The sequence below is a fragment of the Tamandua tetradactyla genome, chromosome 14 (assembly GCF_023851605.1).
Source record: "Tamandua tetradactyla isolate mTamTet1 chromosome 14, mTamTet1.pri, whole genome shotgun sequence".
NCBI lineage: Eukaryota > Metazoa > Chordata > Mammalia > Pilosa > Myrmecophagidae > Tamandua > Tamandua tetradactyla.
Window position 1 is genome coordinate 52,002,465 of NC_135340.1, and position 26,141 is coordinate 52,028,605.

Here is a 26,141-nt window from a genome sequence, read left to right on the forward strand (position 1 = left end):
CCAACACCTTTTCTTCTCTTATGGCTTTTTTTCAAGAAGGGGCTCTGCTACATTAACATGTGGAGTTAAAGCAAAAAAAGACGTGATCTAAGAGGTCCAATGGGGGAGAAAGTCAAAGGGAGCTAGCTCCCAGCCCGAAGGTAAAGTAAAATCCCAGAATCACAGCGACCAGCAGGCCTAGAGAATGATCAATACAAATAGAGCTGTTTTAGAGCTCTTACGGTGGTTTGGGGACAGAGACGATTCCTAGCCACAGCAAAAAACTGAGCCAGAACGATAAGGTCATTTTAATATACTGCTTGGCTCAGCTTTAAACAATCTTCACATGGTCACACAAATAGAGTATAGAGTATTGATTTTGTTTCTCAAATCTTTCAAATGAGTAAGAATGGCAGAATCTAACTTTGGTCAGTGATGTGTTAGCCAGTCTTTGGTGGATGCATTTTCCTCTCTACATTCATTGTGAAACTTACCTAAATAGATCCGTGCACTACCATGCTGAGAAGGAGAAAGCAACGTTTTTTTATCTTACTGCCCTTCCCACTACTATCTCTTGGTTTTCTGACTGGCCTGGCTTACTGTCAGACTTCCTAATTCAGAGGGGATTGGTAAAAGTTCCAGCAGAGGTAGCTTCTGCATTGTTACAGTTGGACATGGGGGAAATCAACACCAACTTGGCTCTATAGGTCTTCCTGGAACTTACAACTCTTGTTCCTTTCCTGTTCAACTCCAGGCCCAGATACAATAAAACGATGCCCAGAGACCTGTGTTTTGTTTGGCCTATACAATGATTTACATTTATTGTAACTATTTAAAAAAATTAAGGGGATTCACATAAAATCTAATTGTCTGCTTTTCTTGAAAAATTGTAGATCAAACCACACTGGTCACACCTTCTGAAATGATTAAAATTGACTGAAGCTGAATAGTGTAGCATATTCTTTCCAGTTCACCATAGATTAGACATTCCTTGCTGTCTCTTATCCCCAGTCTGCTTCATTAATTTATGCAATTTCCCTTGCAGGCATTTGGGTTTGAAGCCACTGAGCTAGAGCCTGATTTCTGCTCTACAGTTCTACTGGTGCAGATTTCTTCTAGGTGAATATCAGCTTCTTATTTACTAAACTAGTGGTCTTTTTGCAGAAGTCTTCTTATTTTCAGTGCTGGTTGAATCTAGGGTCACTTACATGAGGTTCCTTTTCCCTTTATTATTAAAAATAATACACCTTTTATTATCCCTGACCACCATCCCATGAATTTCTGTGTCAAAGTAGTTCTGGTTGTATACTCTTTTCCTTGCCACTGAACTTGATCCAAGAATGTTAATTTTGCCCTCTGTAAATGTTTGATTTTGTGGCTCTGTTTAAATAGTGGTTTGCGGCTATTCTTTGATTTCACTTTGAGTTCCACTAAGGACCTGGACCTTTACCAGTCATTACAGGAGAGTGGCACATGGGATAGAAGAGGTACTGAGTTAGTGACTGGGAGATGTGAATGCTGGTTCTCCCTTTATTACTTAGTAGATTTGTGACTTTAGAAAGTCACAATCTTTTAAGTTGTAGAAATGGAGAATATATTTCTTCATGGATCTAAGACTTCATAATTTCCAGTGAGGTTTGCTGTCTATTTTCTTATGTCTACAAATGAGAAATGTTACGGAAGCAGTGATTTGCCTTGGATCGTGGAACTAGTCCACGGCAGAGCTGGGGCTGGGATCTTGGTCTTCCAGTTTCCAGCTCAGTCTTTATTCCTCCATGCAGCATGGCACTCCCCCAAAGATCCTGCTTTTTTGATGTCCACTTCTTACAGTTCTCATTTTATGAACTTATGGTCTGTTTCAACTCATTCCCTACAATAGCATTCACAGGCTGAATGGGAAACCTGGTGAGGAGAGGATTATTTACCTAAGGTTTGCATTTTCATGATTTGTACCTTGTCAGGGCCCACTTGATGACTCTTGTGTGAGCACCTAGTTTATAGCACATGCACCCTAATCTGTGGATTAATTTTGTACAGGGTGAGCATCAACTTTATCACCCAAACCTGGACACTTTGGAGAAAGGAAGGGGCATTATTATTGCTCTTGAATCGCAGGTATAAATTGGGATAATAATTCTGGTGCCTGTCAAATGGTTAGTGCTCAATAAATGGTAACATCAAAAGATGTAAAAAGAGTTGATAACTTACTGAAAAGTTTATTTCAGTGTTGTTCCCATAAAAATTAATACAGGGCAACGGCATTCGGTAAAACAACCTTTTCTTTCTTTTATGTGATGGGAAATTTGAAGTCTACTAGACTTTCCCTTAGGAACTGAACTGGGAGCAGGAAGAATTTTTGTAGGCAAAATTACAAGCATAGATATTTTCTGTGGAGATGAGCTTGAGAGACAGAGGCTTCCAAAGGGCCAGGGTCACAGAGGAACAGTCAGTATACAATGAGGGATATGGAAAATAATAGCTCATATAAAAATACTGGAATTCAGAGAGGACTCTACTTGTTTTTTCCAGGTTACCTCAAAATATTTCTGTCTTATTTCATGCAGGAAGAGACTGGAGTTGAGAATGTTTTTTAAAGTCGTTTGATCCAGGAGAAATTCCCAGGATTAGAAGACAGGGCTCCCAGTTTCCAAAGTCATATCCTGCAGAACATATAACTTACTTTCTTAATGGTGTTGTGTAGGATTATCTGTAAAGCAGGGAGGCCTTTGTAGGCTATCATTTTCCTGGGGAGCAGGCGTGCTGAGAGGCAATCCATCTTACTCCATTCCTTACAACTTGCGACTTGCCCGCTGAGCTACGGGGTCTGATCACTAATGTTTCAGCACCAGCTGCAACTCAATCCTTCAGCGAGCCCAGCTGAGCTAAATTAATCTAATTTTTTTAGCCTTTGCACCCTAGATATCAATCTCCTGGGCAATTAGCGCTCCCTGAGCCAGGCATGGATTCCAGAGTCCCTTATCACTGCCCCCTTTGTACTCCAGCCCCTAAGCTGCAAGCTGCCCTGTGGGCACCACAGAGCTACAAAAAACATTTGTCCCCACAGCCGACCGACTTCCTCGGGCCAGTGCGCCTAATGAGCTGGTGGTTGCCTGTAAATCAAGTCAAGCATACACAGTTCGGGCTTTCATCAGGTGAGCTCCGTTCAGCAATGCCTTTGAACGAGGGGCCCCTGTGGGTTGCAGAGGCTGTGCGCTGCCCAGATAAACACCCCATCTCAAAGATGTTGTTCTGTTTTGCAGACAGGCTTGTCGTTAGTGGGAGGAAGTGAGCTGGGTTGCCAAGTACCAGGAGCAGACTGATGTGACTTGAGAGCCAAGGAAAAGAAATACACACACACACACACACACACACACACACACACACTCATGCACACCCTCCCCAAATCCCAACTAGAGGCATTAGGAAAACAGAAGGCACAAGAGGCTTATATCCCTTTCTGTCACCCATGGATGTGCCAGCACCGGGCAGCCAGCAGAGATGGGGCATGTGTGACTTTGATGGGATCTGTCATAAGGACCTCAGACCAGTGTTTTAGAGAGATTGAGTGCCAGCTTGGGGACCCTCCTCCAGACCCTTCCCTTGCTGAAGCCTTCCTAGGCTCCTCTGTTTCTCTTCTGTCTTCTCTGCCCTCCTCCTGCATTCACAGTCTAGAACGATGACCTAATTGACTCCCATCATAAAGCAAGAAAAAATAGCATATTATAATTTCTTAGGCTTTTATTTTCTTTTCCCCAACTAGGGAAAAATCTTTTTATTTTTACATTGGCTTAGAATCTTTTTCCACTTAGTATTTTGCAAGTGCTAAGTAAATTCTGTACTGATTTTTCAAACTTCCCTTAGAATGACTCTATTTTATTCATTCATTAATAATAAGTGATATGAGCAAATATCTGCTGAGCACCCATGATTTACAGATGCTGTTCTAGGTGCTGGGGACAGAGTGAGGCACGGGACAGGCACAGACCTCATAGTCTATGGAGGGGAACAAATGAGTAAACAAATAAATACACGATGCAATTTGAAATAGTGATCAGTGGTCTGGCAAAAACTAAAAGGACTGGAGCGAGAGAGCTGATGGAGGTGGGTATTTTCCAGGAGATACGGGGCAGGGTCTCCCTGAGAAGGTCACATTAAATGGGAGCTTATTTGAAATGAATGAGTGAGATGCTTACAGAGCTGAGTAAGAACATTCCAAGGGGTAGAGAACCCAGTACGAAGTCCCGAGGTGATGAGAAGTCAGCTTGGAGGAACAGGGAGAAGAGCAGCGAGGCTGAATGACAGCTACATTTGGAGATGGGATCCTGAAGGCGGGAAGGAACCCTGCTAACAAGGGGGTCTGAGGCCGGAAGTGGCCTCTTATACCTCAGTGCTAAGGAGGGGGGAGGGGCGTAGGCTTTATCCCATTTAATCTTCATATAAATTACCCCAGGGAGAGAGCACTATTCTTCTCTCTATATATAAACTAGGGCTCAAAGTGGCCAGGGGAGTTGCTGGGGGTTCACTTAGGGGATCTTTCAGAAGCAGTATTTGAAGCCCGAGCTCAGTTCTGAACTCCGGCTTCATCTGCTGTCACATCCACTACCCTGGCCTTGTAAGAGATGACCATTTTGCTATGGTGACAAAATGTAATCATTCAAATAGTGAGAGGACAGAAAGTATCATTTATGTTAGTTTGAATTGTACAGTGTGGGCAGGGACTAATTTACCTTTTTTTCCCCCTCCTGTAAGCAGTTGAAAACTGACCTACCTTTACCCAAAGTGAGCCCTGTTAATGTGAAGGTTTGAGCAAGTAGGGGCAGGAGGCTTACAGCCGGGGTTGATGCGGTAAACCTGAGCATGGTATTAGGGGGTATTAAAGTCAGCCCTGTTGATCTTAACTGGTGTTTTCCAAACTTTAGTCATATGCAAACCACCTTGATGATTTGTGCAATATTCTCATATGATTGATTATCTAACAGTATTCTCTTAAATTGACTACAATCTATCTTTATCCCCCACCTTTGCACTCCATTTATCCTGGATGCCCTTAATCAAAAATAAAGCTTTTCCATCTTTTATCTTTGTTTATGTTGATCTTGTTCCTATAGTTCCCTCATCATCAAGTCTTATTCTCAAAACCCTGCTGTGTCTAAGACCCCTTTAACCTGCTGTCTCTTTCAAAATCCATTCATTGGGATATAACTGCAACCTTCACTTTGTATCAAATGTCACTAAATTAAGTGTTATAAAGCATATTTTAAAGCTGCGTGGAAGAAGGTCAAGTTTGCACATGTATTAGTTACGCTTTCACGGCTCAGCTGTTACTTAGGGGAATATATCTCACCTATCTCTGAATCCCTCACGAGACCTAATAGAGGATTTGTAAAAAGAATTTGAATAGCTCTGTTCTGTTTGTTTTTACTAGTAGACAGGCCAGTGGTTTAAACAGAGTTACATATCAATATTTGAGGAACTGGAGAAGTTACTTATGTTACAGAGAAAAAGAATAAATAGATTTTGTTGGTTGCAGTTCTTTATTCCATTAATCACTCTAATGTCAAATGTTTCCATTTGTTACGTTTACAGAAACCCTCTCATTAGGGACTTTTATGATCACGACTTCTCCTATATATATATTTCTTATGACCTTAATAATAATAATAAATATTTTACTATCTTGAGATTGTCTTCCCTGTGAAGAGACTCACAAAAGTGATTTTCATTTATGGGTCAGGGAGGAAGTTGGTTGCATTTCTCTGAAGTGTGGCCCCAGCCTAATGCATGTGACCTTCAGTTGTTCTTACCATATACCAAAGACATTGAGATGAGAAAAGACTGGCAAGGGTAGAGGCTGGAGTGAGGAGAACTTGTGAGAGAGTTACTCCTTGAATCCCATTGATAGAAGCTCAGTAGATTTAATAGATTTGGTTTCTCTTAATAATCTTCTAGAACTAAAAAGAGGGCGTTCAGGAAATATCAGAGTTAATTGGAATATTAAAAAAGGAAACATGGTAAAAAAAGGGCTCTAATAGTTATGGGATATGTTTGAAGTTTGTATTTAACATTATTATTCTTAATAATCAAGAAAAACAGTGAATTGTGCTAATCATGAAATAATCATGGGGTTCGTTAAAATGTAATATGATAGTAACAGAATTTTAACTCATTTGCTAAATAATACCTTTGGTCCATGTTGACATTGTATAACTTGGTCTGGAAATAAATTCAAAAGTCCCAGTTTGAGGTCCTTTCTGAAGGTGAGACCTAGATGTTGTCTTTCACCATTCCACAGGCACAAACCACTGCAGACCTGGGGTTCTATTAGCAATAGCAAGAAAACTAAATGAACCGTTATCTTTTGTGTCCACCCTGCCCCTGACAGGAGGGTGGTAGCCTGCTGTGGTTCTCTTCTCAGCCCCGCGAGGGATGCCGGGGAGGTTTCTCGTCTCTCTGGATGGGCCAGGTGGTCATGGAAACCCCTGTAGCCCTTGACCAGAAGCTCACGTGTCACGAGACCTCTGTGATCTGTCGTGGTACCCAAGCCTTGCCATTCTACCCTTCAGATCTTTGCTTCCATCTTGGTCATGGGCATGTGTTTGTGCCCTGACCAGCCTCTTGTCAGTGTTAACCAGAGCTCGGCCACAAGTAGCTTTTCTCAGCTAGAACCATGGACAGACCCCCACTCCCCACAGGCATGCAGGGCCTCTGGCACCCATGGCTCCAGCCGGTCTTGCTCAGGTCTTCTGGGCGCCTGCCAAAGAACATTTGTGACAAGACTTGAGAAAACTAGCAAAGCAGCTCTCCCTCCAACCCCTGAGGAACGTGAAAACCAGAGTGGGGACACACAGGCTCATTGTAAGTTCAGGTAGGCAGCTTGGCTGCCTTCTCTGGCTAGCGGGGCTAAGTGGCAGAATACAATGACATGCTCAACTGGTCTGCACTGGGTTAGTAAGGACAGAGAATGCATTTTATTTAAAGAAAGTAATATTGTACCTCCTGCCAAACTGAGGTAATTTCCTTCCCTTTTCTATACTTCCTAGCCTTCTAGATTTATACATTTCATAGGGTTTGCCAGAGCTCACCTGAAGAAAGCAATTCTCAAATAAAAAACTTAAGGAAATATTTTTGTTCAGGGCCCAGACCCATAAAGAATAACTACCATAGGCTTAAAAAATCCCAACCTAATTTTGCAACTAATTACTTAAATAAACCAAATAAACAGACCAGGTCTGTCTCACTGAAAAGAAGGCTATATGCATAGAACCCACTCTAGAGTTTGATATATTCAAATTAGAAACCTTTCCTCTCACTCTGTATTCCTGCTGGTCTTATTTTTTCAGCCAATTATTTTGTCTCTGAAGATAAGATACTTGTGTAAACTAAAACACAAATGTTTATTCATTCAGCAAAAAAGTGAACACTTCAATTACTAGAAAAACTGAGGACCTGATTTAGAGAATGTCAGCTCATTCTTACTTCTTGATGACCTATGAGCCAATGAGAAATTTAATATGGTTCTGGACATTCTCCTAAAAATTAGTAAGGAAACAGATTACTTTATGGTAAATTGTCTGTTAAGAGCACTGAGGAGGTCAAAATGATAGCCAACTTCTGCTTGGGAGAGTTAGTTTTTTCCTTCAGAATTACCCCAGTGGTTGCAAAGTCACCGACTCATGGGTGGATCCAGGGAACAAAGTGGGAGGGGAAGTCACATAGATCACATCTGTGCATGCCGGGGACTCCGATGGACCTTTCACATACATCAGCTCACTTAGTCCTCTCCACAACTCCACAAGAAAAGTTCATCTCACACTTGAAGAAACTGAGACTAAAATAATTGGCTAAGATTCCCAAAGCCAAAAAAGTGGGCCAATATGCAGTGATTCTGTCATCTCTCTTATTGATTGATTTTAAAATGTTCAATCCACTCAATTTCATAGACATTTGCTGTTGTATTCCTGAGGCACCAACACTCCCTGGAATTCTCTCAGAACTCACTGAGGGTTGAAGTTCACTTGTTTTTTCATGTGTCTCTCAATTTTATAGTGAATGGTAAACCTAAGCAGTAGAGTGGAGTAGGTCCTATGTGAGTACAGAAGCCAGAATCATTCATTCTACACTGGGCAAAAGGTGTTTGTCTTGATTATGAAGCAGTAGCCCCTAAACTTTTCAATATAAAGACCTCTTTTACATCAAAAAGGTTTGGGCCCCCTCCTTCCCTATATAGTAACTGGTATGTTTAATACCTTATAAATGAGAAAATACATATCGACCAAAATTTGATGACTATTTGAAATACATTTTAAAATTTTATTAGCCTTTTCTACAAATACTGACAATACTTTAATCCATATATTAGAAATATGCAAAGGTCTAGAAGAAGCTTGTAATATTGTTCTCCCCCCCAAGCATGTGTTTGAATACCTTTGTTACAAAAACAAAGAAAGAAGGGAAATGGGTGAATAAGGAGGTGTCCATCTGAGTTAGCTTTGCAGAGGGAGAACTCCAGGGAGAGAATTGCTTTTAAAGAGGCTCATTTGGATCTGACTAGGGAGACAGATCTCTTCTCAGGCTGCCCAATGTAATGTCTCTATTTTAGTAAATGGAAAGCTGTGGTGTCAAGAGAATTAAAAAATGACTGCTGGTCAATTAGGAGTGGCCCAGGGCATGGAGTTCAGGCATCTGGTGGCCACTAAGGCATACTCAGGTCATCCATCAGCTGCCTGCTGAGGGCTACAGAAGAGTACCATATTCTGAAATATGCTTTAAAATATATCAGAATTCTCATTGCTTTTCCTGATTGTAATAGCAATGCCCCATCATTAAAACATTCCTGAAAATACAAAAAATCAAAAAGAGAAAAATGAAAATAAAAATCTGTCTATTCCATAACCCAAAGAAAGATAGATTCTAGAGTTTTCCCACCTCTGTTTTCCTGCCTTGATCCTTTACTATAATATTACACTCCGTTAATCGGAATCCACTAATTTAACCAATTTAAATGATTTAAACTTAATTTTGCTCCGCTTCATTTTTTAAAATATGATATAGCAATTATTATATAATGCCACTTAATGAAGAGTCAAAATGTATATATTTCAATTTCCCAAACAATGCTTGTATGTTTTATAAGATGAAAGACTGTTTTCTCATAACATATGCCATACCTTGTTCAAGTCTTCATTATCATCCTGCTACCCGGTCTGCTTCTGTTGTTTAAACTGATCAGTTTATTCCTGTGCCACAGGTAAGAAAGGAAGGAGGAGGGAAGTCATTTTATATGCCTGAAAATAATTCACATTCACCTTCATCATCGTCACAAAACACCACGATTCCAGCTTCCACTGTCAGCAGCTCTCCCCTTCGTCTAATTGTTGTGATTTGCCAGGAAAGTAAGTGCTTTCTCTATATAATCTCATTTAATAGCACCACAATTCTCAGGGCTAGATGGATTGAAATCTAGCAATTAGAAAGCTTAAAAAGTATGAAGCGGGGTGCAAGGGTAGTTCAGTGGTAAAATTCTCACCTGCCCTGCCGGAGACCCGGGTTTGATTCCCAGCCCATGCACTTCCCCAAAACAAACAAACAAGCAAAAAAAGAAAGAAAACAACCACAACACATTTCAACAAGTGGGGCTGTGATAATGGGATACTCACGTGGAAAAAGGATGAAATGTGACCCCAGTCACATAGCATACAAAAAAATAAAATAAAAAGTATAAAGCCATTTGTCCAAGACAACACAGCTGGTAAGTCACTGAGCTGGGGTAGGGGCCAGACCATGGGACCTCAGAGGTGTTAATCATCCGGCTTCCTGGAATACTAGTTACTGGGGTTTTCGAAGCTTCACTTGTTCCAGGCAATGTACTCATACCTTCTCTCATTTCTTCCCTTATTCTCTTTACAAACTTACATGCGTATTATTCTGTCTTTGCATAGATTCTCTTATTTAATTTTCTTGACTCACTTTATGAAGTGAGTTTTGCCAATTCTCAGTTTTACTGAAAAGGAAGCAAGTCTTCCCCACTCTCCTAATCCTGGAGAAACTGGGGGAAAATGATACTGTGGGATTACCATTTAGCAACCTAGTATAACAAATCGATAATCCAATGTTTGTTTGTCTTACATTTTTCTCTGACACTCCTAATATTTCCCAAATGGTGGCAATTATAGCTAATCACATAAGACCCAGAAGTGTAAAGTAAACTGAGGATTGATGTTAGAAAAACATTTGGTGCAAACATGCTATAGCAATACATAAAATGCATGTATATAAACATTTCAATATTTCCTGTAAAATTAAATTTCATTAGTATGTAGCATATGTTGTTTCACTGTATTGGGAACTGACATCTGTTAAGAATGAGACTCAGGAATGCTATTCTGGGAACTTTTCCCAAAGTTTGTGTGTGTGTGTGTGTGTGTGTGTGTGTGTGTGTGTGTGTGTGTTTAGAGGGAGAGAGAGAAAGAATATAAATATATATGTTTATTACATATATATGCTTTTATTATATTTAGAAAAATATTTGATTATTAATATTTTTTCACGGCTCTGATTTTTTTCTATGCAACATTCTTTTATTGCTTCTTTTTTGTGCATATTTCTTCACAGTCAACTTAAAAATTTTTTGTGAAAAAATATATATATACAAAAAAGCAATAAATTTCAAAGCACATTGCAACAATTAACTGTAGAACACATTTCAGAGTTTGGCATGGGTTACAATTCCACAATTTTAGGTTTTTACTTCTAGCTGCTCTAAGATACTGGAGACTAAAAGAAATATCACTGTAGTGATTCAGCACTCATACTCATTTGTTAAAGCCTTACTTCTCTGTACAACTCCATCATCACCTTTGATCTTTCTCTCATTCCTTAGGGTATTGGGCTATGCATGTCTCTGATTTTTTAAAAATGCTTACACAACAATAATCTCACCTCTTATATTATCACCATTATTAAAAAATTTTTTATATGTGTAGTATAACATATATACAAAGCAAAGAAATAAAAAAAACAATAGTTTTCAAAGCACTCTTCAAAAAGTGGTTACAGGACAGATCCCAGAGTTTATCATGGGCTATCATACAATCCTCTCAGATTTTTCCTTCTAGCTGCTCCTGAATATAGAAGGCTAGTGGGCTTAAATATTTTTTTTACCACCACAATTGACTTTTTTCCTTCTTTTTTTTTTGCAAAAAATAACATACATACAAAAAAGCTATAAATTTCAAAGCACAGCACCACAATTAGTTGCAGAACATATTTCAGAGTTTGACATGGGTTGCAATTTCACAATTTTAGGTTTTTACCTCTAGCTGCTGTAAAATACTGGAGACTAAAAGATATCAATTTAATAATTCAAGATTCATATTCATTTGTTAAATCCTATCTTCTCTGAATAACTCCACCATCACCTTTGATATTTCCATACTTCTCTTTAGGGGTGTTTGAGCTATGGCAATTCTAAATTTTTCATATTGGAAGGGTCTGTCGCTAATATGGGGTAGGAAGATGGAACTATCTGATGTTCTGGAGAGGCTGGGCTAGGTTTCAGGACTTATCTGGTCCAGGGACCCATCTGGAGGTTGTCGGTTTCTGGAAAGTTGCTCTACTGCATCCCTTGTGGAATCTTATATATTGCCCTAGGTGTCCTGTAAGATTGGCTGGAATGGTCCTGGTTGGGGGTTGGCAGGCTATGATAGGTAGCAAGATCTACCTGAAGCTTGCATAAGAGCAACCTCCATAGCAGCCTCTAGATTCTATTTGAACTCTCTGCCATTGATGCTTTATTAATTATACTTCTTTCACCACTTTTGGTCAAGATGGAATTGTTGATCCCACGGTGCCAGGTCTGGATTCATCCCTGGGAGTCCTCTCCCATGTTGTCGGGGAGACTTTCACCCCTGGATATTATGTCCCACGCTGGGGGGAGGACAATGATTTCACTTGCAGAGTTGGGCTTAGAAAGACTGAGGTCACATCTGAGCAACAAAACAGGTCCTCCCGAAGTAACTCTTAGGCATGCCTATAGGTAATCTAAGCTTCTATGCTACTACTTTAGCTTCACAAGAGTCAGCTTCATGATCAAGGGCATGGCCTAGTGATTTGTTTGACACAGTATCAGGGGATTCCCTGGTGGTAAGATATAATAGTTCCATATTCTTTCTCCCATCCCTCAGGGGACTTTGCCAATACTTTTTGATTATCTGTTTAATATACTCTAGGATGTATCCAGGCATTACAATAATCTATACAGGATTAAAGGACCTCTTTCTTATTCTGTATTATCGTTATTTATTTATCTATTTTCCTATTGCTGAGCATTTAAGCCACTTCTACTTTTCTGCTGTTATAAACAATTCAGAAAAGGACATCTTTTTTTGTCTTAATCCTTACATCTATTCCCTACGCATGAATTAGTTCCTCAGTATAGACTCTCATAAGTAGAAAGATTGCATCAAAAGTTATAAACATTTTAATACTCTTGACAAAAACTGCCTACTTGCTTTCCAGAAGGAGTTTACCAATTCACACTCTACTCACAGTTCTGATCTCCCATATCCTTGCAAAAATTGAGTCTTTCACGAATGTTTGCTACTATTGTAGAAGGGAAATGATACATTGCTTTAATCAACATGTTTATTACTACTGTAGGAGAACAATTTAAAAAATTGGTCTCTTAAAATCTTTGCATGTTCTTTTCTGTGACTTGCTCATGATCTGTATGACTTTTTTACTGGCATCTTAGTGTTTTTTCATTCATTTGAACTCTCTGCTGTATATGTATATATATATATATATATATATATATATATATATATATATATATATACAATATATACCTGGTGGTTTAATACATAAAAAGGATTTTACAGTGAAGCGATTTCTCCATTTCTCCATGGTGATAAAATGTTGCCTGCACTGCATTTGATTTTCACATAACATTCTATGAGAAAACATTTTATGAATGACAGCAGCCCCAAGGTCAGTACTATGCCATAGACTGCTGTTAATAATTTGAGAAATGCAGTGATAAAATGACCAATATCTTAGCCATCTTGGATATGATTCTGAAATAGTATGAAGACACGTTTTCTTCAAAAGAATTCATTGCAAAGAATACGTTTCAATATTTTAGTCGTTTCTTTTCTTTAACTAGATTTTAGAGCATTTGATTACAGTGATTTTAATGAGAGAGCGTTTTCCTACGTGTTCTTCCATGCATTTCCTCTAAATTCCAGATGAGCCTCTCATCTATTGGGCATGGTGATAAAGAATACCACCTCCAAGTTGGTCCCACACTTGGTTTGCACACCAAATCTTTCTTCTCAAAGATGCCAGTGATGATAATTTGTGCCTTGGGCTCAACATCCTGTATAAATTCAAGTATGAGGCCCTGGCAGGGATAGGCTTGCTGGTTCAGCCTGAGTCGTCCATTATTCACCAGCTCCTTCACAAGTTTATGAGTCTGGAAATCCCTTTTCTGTTAAAATGTGGAAATGAAAGGTTTTGTGAATGAAATTCCCTCCTAGGCTAACAATTTTCATTCCTCTGGGATCAGCAAAGAATTGAGCAGAAACTTGCCAGAGGCTTTCTGGAGAGAACAAAAGGGAGAACCTGAGACAGCATCTGGAATAGTCACTGGAAAAATGTTGGGAACTTCCTAAGCAAAAGATTCTATCCGTAGGGCACAGAAATCAGATCGGAATATAGGGAGTTTAACTGGGGACTTGCAAACAGAGGAGCTGCTTGTGAGAGTGGATTAAGTAAACCCAGAGAGGAGAAATTCCCTGAGGCACAAATCCACGGAGTCTGCTCTTTTTTTTCATAGGGCCTCAGTCTCTATTGGGGCCAACAAGGGTCCTTTAGAGGGCACCGAACTGGTTAATAAATATAGTGACAATTAATTGTAATGATGATTTTGAGGCACTGTGAATGCCAGAAGTAATTTTTGAATCATTACAAATAAATTCTATTACTATACTTTATAGATGACATGGCATTAAGACTATGTTTTTACTTCTAATGCTTTAAATATACATCTTGAACACAATATTTGATTGTCTAGAACACTTTGTCAGCTATGATGGATGATCGATCTTACTCTATAGCTTGTCTTTTACTTAGTTTTTAAAATCTATTTAAGAGCAAGGTACTGATTTTTCTTCTTCCTTTGACCTCCTAGCAGGCTGCATTTGAAAATGGATGCTAATGGCTTAGAAAAGTTAATCCATCTCTGAAAGGTCCTGGGGACCAGCTCACTAAGCAGGGTCTGCCTTAGTGAGTTTCAAATCCTGTGGTGAGAGATTTGGTCTTGACTTGGTACACTTTGAACTAAGCATACCTTTGACACTAGCCTTAGCAACTGGACTTATCAATCAAGTTGTTGTGTAGTTGAGTCACTGACTTGACATTTAAATAAATAATTATGGCTGGCTGACCTGGACCAAACATCAACTTACTAATAACCTAGGATCAAGCTCCATACTGCATAGAAACACATGTCTGCAGGCAATACATGATCCCATTATTCTTTGCTCTGTTACGGTACTGAAGATTGATCTTAACCCTCTTGTGAGAATGTGTTTTATGCCCTTTCATTTGTTTTCAAGCTGTTTTGGAGATGTAGGTGACAGGACTCGGCAGACATAATCTTTTTTATATGTTTTCTTCAAAGCAAATCTGGGCACAATTTTTAAGAATTCATTTATTAAACTCTGCGATCCTTTAAAGTAATCTCTTGAATGTCTAAGAAATGCCCACATTTAAAAAATACATACTTTCTTAAAGCATTATTAATGTTGCAGGAAATAATTTGCTTTTCAAGGTTTCTTAAGAAGGTTTTGCCTTGACCTTTTTTTTTTCACTTGGGCAGGCACCAGGAATCGAACCCGGGTCCTCTGGCATGGCAGACAAGCATTCTTGCCTGCTGAGCCACTGTGGCCCATCCTTGCCTTGACCTTTGCCTGTCAAGATGACTTTTGATAAAGGATTTACACTTAACATGTTAAAAAAAATACCTTACATCATAGAGATTAAGGTTTGTGCTAGGAAAAGGAAAGCATGGTTTAGGGGATCCTTAGCATACGCTGCACCTTTTAAGCCCTCTCCTAAGTAATATGTATAAGGCTCATCATATTTCCTTCATTACCCATGAAAATATTTTCATGGAAATTTCACTACATCATATTACACTGCCTGATAATCCTATTTTGTGTTTCAACATTCCCTTTCAAACCTGGGCATTTTTGGGAGTTATGCTATAGAGAGAAAATTTAGCAGAATGCTTAATAATTAACATAAACATTTTCTGTAGGCAAAAGAAACACTTTGAGGTTAATTTTGAAAATAGACCAAAATCCTACCTAACTATACACATGATGATATTTATAATGTGTCTTATTTCGAGTTCACATGGGCTATTTTGCTCATTTGTCTTACACCTATTACGAAGAAAAAGTTTCAATATTTTATTATGCAGATGTTTGCGTTCTCATGATATATGTATATGTTCTGTAAAAGCTGGGTAGAAGTCAAGAATTCTGTCAAAATTAGTCACCCCCACTGTTTTTTTAAAACTTGATACTAAACAGGGTGATAGAAGAAAGTCTACCATTGAATTGAAGAAATTATTTAAAAATATATGAGATGTGAAATTAACCCATGCAAAATAAAGAGCCTAAAATAGTCTGCTGTTTTGGAATAATTAAGGATTTTGTTTTTTATACTGTGGTACCCAAGAGCCTAGAAAAATGCTTGGCATAGTGTATTCATTTAATAAATATGTGTGGACTCACAAATTGTCATTGTTCATGGTAGTACAGTGAGGGTTTAAAATTAAATATTTTATAATAAATGATTAAAATTACACACACACATGGGTGGGCCATGGTGACTCATTAGACGTAGTTCTCACCTGCCATGCTAGAGGCCCTGGGTTAGATTTCCAGTGCCTGTCCATGCAAAAGAAAAAATTGCACACATATATTTATATATTTTATATAAATATACTCTACACACTCTTTCTATAACCTTTTTAAACTCTCCCAGTTTGCATAATGAAAATTGTTTTATACTTAGATGTGCTGGTTTGAAAGGATGTATGTACCCTAGAAAAGCCATGTTTTAATCAAAATCTCATTTTGTAAAGGCAGAATAATCCCCTATTCAATCCTGTATGTTTGAACCTGTAATTAGATAATCTCCCTGGAGGAGTGATTTAATCAAGAGTGGTTGTTAAACTGGATTAGGTAAAGGCAAGTCTCTACCCATTTGGGTTAGTCTTAATTAGTTTCTGAAGTTCTATAAAAGAGGAAACATTTTGGAGAATGAAGGAGATTTGGAGAGAGCAGAGAATGCTACAGCACCACGAAGCAGAGTCCACCAGCCAGCGACCTTTGGAGATGAAGAAGGAAAATGCCTCCTGGGGAGCTTCATGAAACCAGAAGCCAGGAGAGAAAGCTAGCAGATGACGCCATGTTCACCATGTGCCCTTCCAGATAAGAGAGGAACCCTGACCGTGTTTACCATGTGCCTTTCCAGATGAGAGAGAAACTGTGACTGTGTTCGCCATGTGCCTTCTCACTTGAGAGAGAAAACCTGAACTTCATCGGCCTTCTTGAACCAAGGTATCTTTCCCTGGATGCCTTTGATTGGACATTTCTATAGACTTGGTGTAATTGGGACATTTTCTCAGCCTTAGAACTGTAAACTAGCAATTTATTAAATTCCCCTTTTTAAAAACCATTCTGTTTCGAGTATATTGCATTCTGGCAGCTAGCAAACTAGAACATTAGAGATTGAAAAACTTTTTTCTTCCATGTAAAATATTATAACTTAAATTTTAAGATATCGTCAGTTCATTATCTATTGATTGTTTACTTCCTAGAGTCCTTCCCATGTCTTCTAAAAACTATGCTTAGGTCAGAAGACAGGAAAGTTGACACCAATTAGGTCAGAATAGTGCTGTATAACTTAGGTAGACTCTGAATTAGCAATGGGGAAAGTAGAAAGGCCAATGCTAAATATGATCCAGGTTTTAATCATAGATTAAACTGAAACACATGCAATTTAAGAATGAAGTTGTACCAAAATAGCATGCAGTCCAGAGCTGGGTAGTGGAGAAGTTTCAGTGGCTGTATCAGTACAATATTTGTTTTTTGTCTCTTTTTCTTTTGGAAAAGAACACATTAGAATGCAACACCATTTGTCAAATCCAGGTTGAATTGCAGCCATAGATTGGCTATGGATAACAGATTGGCAAACAGCACTGAAAACACTCAGCAAGATCAATCTTTATACTGGATTTACAATAGAGAGTATTGCATAGTTCATTATTATTTGTAGATTGTATGTTGCACACCCTTTATATCAGTCAAATTTCTAGAGCACTCATGTACGTATATAATACACACACGTTTTCTCCAGAGAGCTACATGTTAAAATTTACCAGCACACCAGCATAAAAAGATACTTTTGCTAATAAATATGCAACTATAAATAAAACAGATATCTTCCTAGAAAATCAAAAATTACCAAAACTGATAAAAATAAATACTCTGAATAGTTTTTTATGAATTCAAGTAATACAAATATAAGTGAAAACTTTTCTACAAAGAAAATTCCAGGCCCAGAAAGATTCATAGTGAATTCTACCAAATCTTATGTGAACTCATTCAGAATACACATAAAAGAGAAAACACTTTTTAGTTATCTCAATAAAAGCAGAAAAAAATTTTGATAAAATTGAACACATATGATAACAACTATTAGCAAACTAGGAATAAAGGGAACATTTCCTTTTTTTTTTTTATTTTTTTGCATGGGCAGGCACTGGGAAACGAACCCGGGTCCTCTGGCATGGCAGGCAAGCATTCTTGCCTGCTGATCCACCGTGGCCCACCCTAAAGGGAACATCTTTAATCTTATGCGGGTTAGCTACAGAAACCTACAGTAAACATTATAATTGTTACACTTTAAACATTTCCCCACTGTGATAGAAACATGCAACATTGCATAAGAGATTCTATCTAGTGCAATAATACAAGAAAAGAAATGAATTGTGTAAATATTGAAAAGAAAGAAAGTTGTCATGTTTTACAGATGGCATAATTATATTTGAAGAAATTTTAACATTATACAGAGAAGTAATTAAATGAATAAGTGGATTTAGCAGCGTTGAGGCATACAAGTCAAATAAATTGTTAGGCAAATCAATTATATTTACGTTGCCAGTAGCCATAAGTAGAAAATTAAATATTTAAAACTACCTTTTACAATAATACAAAAAATAATAAATAAGAGAAAAATCCAGCAAAGATGAGAGACTCTATGCAGACAAACCGATTCTATATTTTTATTAAAATACAAGGAACTAAGAACAAACTTTGAGAATATCCTATACCAGATATCAAGCTTATTTGAAAGAAAGAGCTATGTAGACAAATGGTGTTTTATGAGGATGGACAAATAGAAGAGACAGATTCCAGAGAGAAAGTCACATACGTGGGCACTTGATTTATGGTAAGGATGACACTGAAGAAAAGTGGGGAAAGAAATGTCTGTTTAATAAATGTGCTGGGTCAATTGGTATCCATGTGGAAACATGATGTCCTGAGTCAGGAATGTGGGCAGAGTTCTTGTGGGTAATTTTTGTGTTCCATGCAGCAGCAACTGGGGCAGATTACTAGAGTTAGAGTATATACTTCACAGATGGCTCATTCACAATGCGGACAATTTGATTTTGGTTGTTGACTGAAGGTTCAACCATAGATTTTGGTGGGAGCCTTGTTTCTCTCCATGTAGGCCTCTTTTGGGGGCTTCTTGGACTTCTTCAGAGCATGGTAACTGGGTTCTAAGAAGAGGAGTTTCAAGGGATAAGAAGTAGAAACTGCTAGTTGCTTAAAGTCTGTGCTTAGAAATTGGCACAGTATTATTTCTGTCTTATTCTATTGGTCAAAAAAGTCACAGAGCCTAGATTCAAGGAAGGGAATACATAAGACCAAACGTTAATGGGAGTCATGTGAAATAATGTGGCAATCTTTAATGTTTGATCTTCCATCTTTAATCTTCAATACCTTTTCTGTGCCTCAGAAGAATTTCTCTCTGCTCCTCTACCCAATCTCCAGCTTCAGTGTATGATTTTCATGCACTCAGTGAAGGTCCATGAGGAAGGAGAGACAGATGGATGTAGAGTCCACTCTTCCTGGGGCTCCTATTCATTCTAATCTATCATGCTAGCTCACATTTGGCCATTAAAAGTTCATGAAAAGTTTGGTTGGTTTCTTCTTACCAGTATGTATATCAGATTCCATCTTCTCTAGAAGCTCCACCAGTGACAAAAACAACCATGGATCTCTTCTCTCCTAGCAAGGACTTTTCATTTTCTGGAAATTAGTTCATGTAGACTTATTTGCATCTTCCCTATGATTTTTTAAATTATGATTTTGTAGATTATCTGGCTTATTCTCATTGATAGGGTAACAGTGACAGTCTCCCATGACTTCCTAAAGCCTAAACAAAAGCAGACATTCCTCAGAAATTCTTAATTTCTAAAACTCCTTTATTTTTCTTCTTTCTCTTTTGCACTAGACATTTTCTTTGAAGTAAAGCTATGCTAATATCCCATAATTATTATCATGTTTTCAGTATAATTTTTTTTCTTTTATGTAGGATTGATCATTATAGGTTAGAGGGTTTGGGTCTCTCTAATAGTTCAAGGAGACTTCTCTAACATCTTAATTTTATTCTTTGTGCTTATAAAGCACACCATTTTTTTTCCCCCAACATTTCAGTTCTTCTAAGTATCCATTAGCATGCTTATTTTGGGTTTCTCTTTCAAGAAAAAAAGTGCTTCTTCAGCTTTATTCTGAATCCAGAATCACATTTTGTCTTAAAGCCATTCCTCTTATGATTGACTGTTATGATAAACTATCTCTTCCCTGTAAATCTCCATTTACTCATTATTTCACTTATGATTATAATAAAAATAGGAATGCCTACAGGTATAGTGCCTTATGGAAGTTAGGGTGTTTATAAAAGAGCTAGTATATACTTTCATGTGCATGCAATTGCTATATTATTGTTGTGTCACTTTAAATTTTAAAATTTTACTAGAATATGTCTTAAGAGTTTTCCATGCTTCCTTTCATCAGTGGCCATCTATGAAAATTATCTTCATGGTTGACATATGTCTTAGCATGGGATTTCATTTTCTTTTAAGAGTATGATAAGAGGATTGGGGATTATCTCTACTTATTCTCTCTCCTCCACATTGCTTGAAATAACCTCAAGGGTAGGAGGTGATTTTGCTACATTATTAGAAAGTAGACTAATAATTCCGCACTTACATTTTCAAACTGAGTAAAGAAAAGCAAGGTTAGATGAAATGCAATTCATAAGCAAATGGTTTATCCTTATAGTAATCATTCTGGATAATAACTGGGATTAGTTTTTCAATTCTGTTTTTCAGTAAGGACTATTATCTGTGAGAGGCTCCTGCAAATTGCCTCATTAATTTTGTTGCACAAGTAGCCAGCCATATGCTTTTCCTAAAATATTCCCTCACAGAAAGGACATGTATAAATGTATTGTGTGTGTGTGTGAAGCTGAGAGGTATTAGGCTATGGAAATGGTGAGGAGCAGCAAACCCAAAGGAATAGAATGGAAGCTCATAGTTTGTTAGTGGTGCTGTGTCAGTGTCTGGTGTTCAGCTCTCAGTCTCGAATTCTACTTATTCTTCAAATGCGCTAAATGAGAGTTCACCTTAAATGCGAACTCTTCCCCTTTATCCATTGCTCGCTGTTGTCTGAATTCCTAAAGCATATTTGCATTCCATACTCATCTTAGTATTCAGTTACATACCTCTCAAAAGTATCTCTTTTTTTTTAAAAAATGTGGTTTAAGATGGTGGTTTTTGTTTTTGTCTCCCCTCAGATAATTCAAATCTTAGGGAATGCTTTTGCTCTTCACCCCCCCCCCCCTTTTCTTCTATGATGAAAGGATGCAAAGAAAGACTAAACACAGTCAGGGCTGGCCCTAGACACTTGGCTGTTTCCAGATTAATAATTTAATACCCTTTCAAAGTGAGTGTTTAAATATTTACACAACATTTACTTAAAGGGTCAGAGAGACTCTAATTTCCTAATAAAAAAATGTATATAGAGATAGATATATTAATTAATTCACTTTGCTGCCCAAGGCAGAGTCCATATTCTGAAAGAAAAAGTAGCAGACAACAGTTTACTTTTCTATAGTTTTTATTCTCTCTCCTGTTAGTCTGTGAGCATCCAAACCAGACAACTTCTCGGCAAGCAATTCAGAGATTTAGATAATGAAGGAAATTCCTCAATCTCATGGACAGCACTGTGTTGTACAATGTTTGTTTGTTTGTTTCAGAGTTTCAGCTGACAGCTACTGCTGTCTCCTGGCTGACCACAACTGCATGTGGAGGTTGGGAAATTACTCAATACTGGCTAGTCTGTGCTATTGAGATCTCTACATTTTCATCCAAAGTGCTGCAACCGTCAATAAGATATGGACGAATTTACATTTCTGTAGTTACATAAAAAGTCACTTGGGAAAATATAATTCAATGGGCGCCTGATTTCATATTTATTCCGTGAATGTTTCCATACCCTCTTATGGATGCTTCTGGGTCGTCGGCCTACCTTTCAGATTCTGTACCCACCATTTAGCAATTTCATTTCCCTATAATTACCTTTTTTGTTTTTCCAACAAAGGTATTATGATACTATATTCTAAATTTAAGTTGCCTCTTTTTTGAAAAAATGACTTTTTATTTTGCTTCTTAATTTTTGACATATGAGAAGCAATGGAAAAGTATTATAAAAAACATAAATTTAGGAATCAGTGCAGAAAATTCAAATTGCAACTCTCTATCCCTTATAATAATTATTTTTTTGTGTGCTGTATGGTGGAGTCACATTTCATTATTTTTCCATGGGAGTATCCTGCTATTGCCACACCATTTGTTGAATGTTTGTTTGTTTTGCTTGTTTGTTTTGGAGGAAGTGCAGGGACCCGAAATTAAAACCCAGCCTCCCACATGGCGGGTGAGAATTCTACCACTGAACTACCCCTGGACCCTCTATCCCTTATAATTCTTGACAAATCATTTCACTTCCTTGACTTCAGTTTTTTTATCCTCTATAAACTGAGGATAATAATATCCACCTCACAGAGTTGTTGGGAAGATTAATTAAGATTGGTCTTCCTGATATTCTCGGCCAATGCTAGCTGGTTGCCCAGCCAGCCTCTCCTGAGGGTTTGCTGAGGACCTTCATTGGAGCTGCCAACTCACGGTCTGCCCTACAGACCTGGGACTCTAGATTCCCACAATTACGTGAGACACTTCTATAAATTTTATATTTGTCGATATATCCTGCTGATTCTGTTTCTCAAGAGAACTCTAGTCAATACAAAATTCACGTACAGTTATTTTTTGTGCATGTGTATCTTTATGTCTCCTTGTCTTTTAAAAAGAAACCACTTATTTTCACTTTACTTTCTTCTTGGAGTGAAATTCTGGCTGAATATTAGAATAGGTATAAGTTCAATTTTATTAGAAACTGCCAGCATTCTAAATGACTAATCCATTCTACACTCCCACGAAAAATGTTTGGGAAATCCAGTTGCTCCAAATCTTCACCACCATTTTTGTGGTCAATCTTTTAAATTTTAGACATTTTGTTTTTACTTTGCATTTTCCTGGTGATTAATGATTTTGAGCACCTTTTCATGTGCTTCTGTGGTGTTTGTGTGCCTTCTTTGATGAAGTATCTGTTCAAATATTTAATCCACTTTTTAATCATGTTGTTTGTCTTTTTATTATTAAGTTATAGGAATTCTTTACAACTTTTGGATACAAGTCCTTTGTCAGATAAATGTTCTATAAATATTTTCTCCTACTCTGTGGCTTTCCTGTTTATTTTCTTAACATTTAAAAAATGAACCTACTGGAAATTTAATTGGGATTTTATTGTATCTCTAGCTCAATTTGAGAAGGATGGACATCTCAACAATACTGAATACCCATATATTGAGCATGGTTTTTCTCTTTCTCTCTCCTTTACATCTTCTTTAATCTCTCTCAGCTATGTTATATAGTTTTCTCTGTAGAGTTCTTATATGCCTTCTGTTAAAATATCACCTCAGTATTATATATTTATTGATTCTATTTTAGATATGTTGTTAAATATCTTAATTGTTCCACTGATTCATTACTTATATAGTGAAATATTATTTGTTTTGTTATAATAACCTTGTTTCCTATGACCTTGCTGAATTCACTTATTAGGTTTGTATTTTTAGGGTTTTCGATGTAAATCACGATGTGACCTACAAATAAACACAGTATTCTTTCTTATTTCCCAGTCTTTATGTTAAGCATTTACTTATTTAGCCTAACTGTACTGGCAGGAACCTCCAGCACAATGTGGAATATAAACTGTGAGAGTAAACACCCTTGTCTTATTCCTCACGCTACGAGGATAGTTCCTCACTAGTAAGATGTTTGCTGTAGGTTATTTTTATAGGTACCCCCAATCAGGTTGAGGAATTTCCATTTTATTTGTAGTTTGCTAAAGGTTTTTATAATGGGGTGTTGAATTTTGTCAAATGCTTTTTCTGCGTTTGTTAAAATCATCATATATTTTTGGTTCTTTTTAATTCTGTTAATTAGTGAATTAGAATGATTGATTTCCAAATGGTAAGCCAATATTGCAGTTCAAATAAACTCCACTTAGACATGATATATTATGGGTTTGTATATTGCTGGGTTTAATTTGCTAATATTTTGTTAGGGGTTTTTATGTATTTATATGAGGTATAGTGGTCTCTAATTTTCTTCTAATGTTTTTCTCTGGATTTTTATCAGAGTAATGCTGGGCTCATAAAATGAGTTAGGAAATATTCCCTCCTCCACTATTTTCTGAAAGAGTTTATGTAGGATTGGTATTATTTCACAAAGAAGTTCATTATATTCTATTATTATTCTTTAAATATCTTTAGAATTTCTAGGAAATTTCTTCTTTCATTCTTGGAATTGATCATATCTTTTTTCTCTTGATTAATCAATTCTAGAGGCTCATCAATTTTATTAGAACCAATTTGTACTTTTATTGACTTTGTCTATTTTTGTCAATTTTATATTTCTTTTTTTTATTTTATCAATCCTTTTACTTACTTTGGCTTTATTTTTTCTTCTTTTCCTGGCTTTGTAAGTATGAAGCTTAGATCATTGATTGTAAACCTCTCTTCTTTTCTAATAAAATATTTAATTACATACATTTCTCTTTTAGCACTGTGTTGACTGCATCCACAAATTTGGTACATTTTGTTTTAATTTTCATTCAGTTAAAAACATTGTCTAATTACCTTTTTGTTTTCTACATCGCTAATGTTTAGTTTTAAAAATTTGTTGTCCAATGGTATTTTCCAAATGTGCTTTCATTTTGATTATGTTTTATTTCCATTGTGGTCAGAAAACATGTTCTGCATTTTTTTCATTTTTTAAAATTTATTCATACTTGTTTATGGCCTAATTTGATTTCTCTTTAGAAATAATCCAGGTACACTTGAAAAGAAAATGTATCCTAAATTGTTGGGTGTAGGGGTCTATAGGTATAAATTAAGTAAGGTGATTGATGATTTTATTCCAGTATTCTGTATCTTACCTGCTTTTTAATTCTACTTGTTCTATAAATTACTGAGAGAGAAGTTTATTAAAATATCTAACTCTGATCATGTATTTATCTACTTCTTCTTTTAGTTCTGTTAACTTTTGCCTTAGATGCTCTGTTAATAGATGCATACATATTTAGGATTAGTATGCACCCTTGGTGGGTTAAATCAGTTTATCATTATGAAATGTCCCTATTTATCCTGTGTAATACTAATTATCTTATAGTCTAGTTACACTCCTTTCACAAGATTTCTTTATATATATTGCACATTTTACATTGCTATTTTCAGCTATGTTACTATGTTAGGTCTTAATTTTTTAATCCAATCTGACAATCTCTATCTTTTAATTGGGATACTTCTTCCATTTATATTTAAGAGAATTAATGAAGTATTTTTTTAATTTTCTGCTTTATCTCTTGTTTTTCCTTTTCAGCTATACCTCTTTGCTATAAATTTTAGTGGTTGGTCTTGTGACTACAATATGCATATTAGAACTAAACAATTCATAATCCATTTTCTCTTTATAGGTTAATTGTCTATTAAAGAAATTAAGATAATAGGGAAAGAAATCTTTTAGTATTTTGCTACATGCTTACTATTTTCAGCACCCTGAGTATTCTTTTAGCATCAGTTATTCTGTAGATTAAAGAACTTCTTTTAATATTTCTTGTAGTATAGTTGTGCTAGTAATGAATGATGTCAGCTTTACTTTATCTAAAATGTATTTATTTTGCCTCATTTTCACAGGATAGCTTCAAAGAACATAGAATTCTAGGTTGAATGATAATTTCCACTCAGCCCTGTAAAGATGGTGCTCCATTGTCTTCTAGTTTATGTGATTTCTGGTGAGAAGTCAGTGTTTATCCTTAATGTTGTTCCTGTGTGTGTGTTGTGTCTTTCTCTGGCTGCTTTTAAAAAATTCTCTTATCTTAGATTTTTATCAATTTGATTATGATATATCAAGATGTGGTTTACTTTGTGCTTATTTAACTTTGGTTGTATCAAACTTTTCAGTTCTGTGAGTTGATAGTTTTCTTAAAATTTATGAAACGTTTTGACATTAGTTTTTAAACATTTTTTTCAGCCCTGATCTGTTATTCCTTTCCCTCTTGGACTCCAATTGTATATTTTTGGGTTGCTCAATATTTGCCAACAAGTCACCTTGTCTCTTTATTTTCTTCTCAGTCTTTTTCCATTCTGTGTTTTATTTTGGATAGTTGTTATTGATCAATTCTAAGGACACTGATACTTTTTTCTGGAGTGTCCAATCTGCCAATCTGTTCTTAATCCTATTCATTGTATTTTACATTTCGGATATTGTATTTTTTGCTCTAGAATTTCTTTGAGGTGTTTTATGATAAATTTCATCCTTTATGCCCAGATTTCCCTTCTATTACTTCAGTATGTCTTTATTTTCCTTTCCTTTCCTTTTAAAGAATTTTTTTTGCCTAAAA